Below are 3,038 nucleotides of genomic sequence, written 5' to 3' on the forward strand. Positions count from 1 at the left end.
AGAAGAAAGAGACACTGGAGGAACTGTCAAAGCTGCTGAAGAGACTGAGCGTGGAAAAGGAAGTCAACATCATCAGCATCAGATCAGATCATGGGACTGAGTTCCTCAATACTGTCATTCGTGAGTATTGTGATGAACAAGGAATCAGTCATCAAACTTCTGCAGCAAGAACTCCTCAACAGAATGGAGTTGCAGAAAGAAGAAATCGGTCTTTAAAGGAAGCAGCAAGGACGATGCTAGCCGAATCAAAACTCCCCTTGAAGTTTTGGGCCGAAGCAGTCAACAACGCATGCCACACGCAGAATCGCTCCTTCTTCACTCAAAGACATGGAAAAACTCCTTACGAGTTATGGAAGAACAGAAAGCCCTCAATTGCTTATTTTCATGCTTTCGGTTCTAAGTGTTTCATCCACAACAATGAAAAGAAGAGGTTAAAACACATTTGATAGCAAGGCTGATCCAGGAGTTTTTCTTGGATACTCTGGAACAGACCGTTCGAGCAAAGCCTATCGAGTGTTTAATTCTCAAACTCTTTGTGTTGAAGAAACACCTCATGTGGTCTTTGATGAGTCTATAGATGATTTCAGGGAACAGGAAACTGAAAGGCGTGATCAGAACACTGAAGGTTCCAAAGCTGAAATCCACAACACCGAGCCCTCTACAGGCTGACCCTTCCACTGAAAAGATGAAGATACTGAACGGCTTCAGTATCAAAAGATCAGTCAAAGGTCTGAAGTTCAGACTGGAACCAATACAGATGGCATCAGTCAAGGGGGAACTCTAGTTAATGAAGATCGAGTTGAACGTGCCGAAGCAGCTCCAGCTCAACTCTCCCCTGCTCCAGAAGGTGCTCAACACTTCAGAACCATTCTGATTGAAGAAGCCCCACCCTCTCCAGAAGAAATCAAGAAGTATCGAAGATGGTTTGAACTCCACTCAAAGGAGAACATTATTGGAGAACCATCAGATGGCGTCAAGACTCGAAGATCAATGTGCAACCTCGTCTTTGACGTCAATCAGAACTGCATCAACGAAGATAAGAATTTCAGCTGTTTCTTATCATCTACAGAGCCCAAGGATGTTGAAGAAGCTCTGAAGTCCACTCAATGGGTCATCGCAATGCAAGAAAAACTCAATGAATTCAACCGGAATTCAGTTTGGGAGCTTGTGGATCGACCAGACGATGCAAAAGTGATTGGTTTGAAATGGATTTTCAAAAATAAGAAAGATGAAGAAGGAAACGTTGTGAGAAACAAAGCAAGGCTTGTAGCAAAAGGATACAGTCAAGAAGAAGGAATCGACTACGACGAAACGTTCGCTCCAGTTGCCAGATTGGAAACAGTCAAACTCTTCTTAGCCTTCACAGCTTACAAAGGTTTCAAGGTACACCAAATGGATGTCAAGTGTGCATTTCTCAATGGAGTGCTCACCGATGAAGTCTATGTGGAACAACCTCCAGGCTTTGAGGTTACTGGACCAGAAAAGGTGTACAAGCTGAAGAAAGCGCTTTATGGCTTGAAACAAGCTCCAAGGGCGTGGTATGATACTCTCTCGGAGTATCTTCTTGAACAAGGTTTCAAGAAAGGATCCGTGGACAGAAATTTGTTCACTCTCAAAGAAGGAGAAGATCTCTTGCTTGTTCAGATTTATGTCGATGACATAATCTTCGGATCCAAATCCGAACGCATGTGCAAAAAGTCTGCTGACATCATGACCAACAAGTTCCAAATGTCCATGATGGGAGGAATGAATTTCTTTCTCGGATTGCAAGTCAAGCAGACCAGCGAAGGAATACTGATCAGTCAGTCCAAGTATGCCAAGGAACTGATAGCCAAGTTCGGTATTCAAGCACATGAAATCAGTCAAGTTCCCAATGAACAAAAACTGGAAAGTTGATCCAGGCTCAGAAGGAAAATATGTCTCTTCGACGAAGTACAGAGAAATCATTGGATCATTACTGTATTTGACTGCGAGCAGACCAGACATCGCATTTGTAGTCGGAGTATGTGTAAGATATCAGTCAGATCCAAAGGAAGCTCATTTGGATGCAGCGAAGCGAATTCTACGATATCTTAAAGGCACACCCAACTTAGGATTGTGGTACCCAGCAGACGACGACTTCAAGCTCACTGGATACTCAGACTCAGATTTTGCTGGATGCAAAATTGATCGCAAATCAACCTCCGGAACCTTTCAATTCCTAGGCAACAAGCTCATCTCATGGTTTTCAAATAAGCAGACTTCAGTTGCCACCTCCACAACTGAAGCTGAATATGTTGCTGCCGGAAGCTGCTGCTCACAACTTCTATGGTTAGTCCAATAGTTAAAGGACTATGGGATAGACGAAAAGGAAGTCCCAATCTATTGCGACAGCTCCAGTGCTATTGCAATCTCCCATAATCCAGTTCATCACACCAGAGTCAAGCATATTGCTATTCGACATCACTTCATCCGTGATCACGTCGAAAAGAAGAATATCTCTGTGGAATGGATTCCCACTGCTGTTCAGAGAGCGGACATGCTGACCAAGGCTCTTCCAGAAGAGAGGTTCAACAATCTGTGTGGAAGGATCGGCCTCATCAACCCTGAAGAGTGATGCTGTGTTTGAAGATTTCCTCAAACAGTCATGCTGACTGGTGGTCAACCAACTGCTGTTCTACGATCGCTGACGTGGAAAGCAATGAAGTCAGAACGCTCATCTGAAGAAGAAATCATCCTGATGATTCAACCAGGATCAAGTGGTATCGACTGACTACAATGATCAGTCGATCAGTAAATATTTAAAAAAAAAAGTTTACCTTTTAAATCAGTTATTTCAGTTTGGAGCACTGTGTTTTAAAATCAAAATCTTTCTCTAACTGATCAGTTTCTTTCACAAACTTTAACTGATTGTTGGAAAATGGAATATCTGTTAAGGACGAGTATTTTAAAAAAAAAGGGTAAATATGTTTGATTGAACTTGTCCTCATCTTTTGCCAAAAAGCTTTCTAACCCTTTTGCCTCTGTGATAAAATTTCTTGAGAACCTCATTGACATGA

Source organism: Salvia miltiorrhiza, chromosome 3 (genome assembly GCF_028751815.1).
Source record: "Salvia miltiorrhiza cultivar Shanhuang (shh) chromosome 3, IMPLAD_Smil_shh, whole genome shotgun sequence".
Taxonomy (NCBI): Eukaryota; Viridiplantae; Streptophyta; class Magnoliopsida; order Lamiales; family Lamiaceae; genus Salvia; species Salvia miltiorrhiza.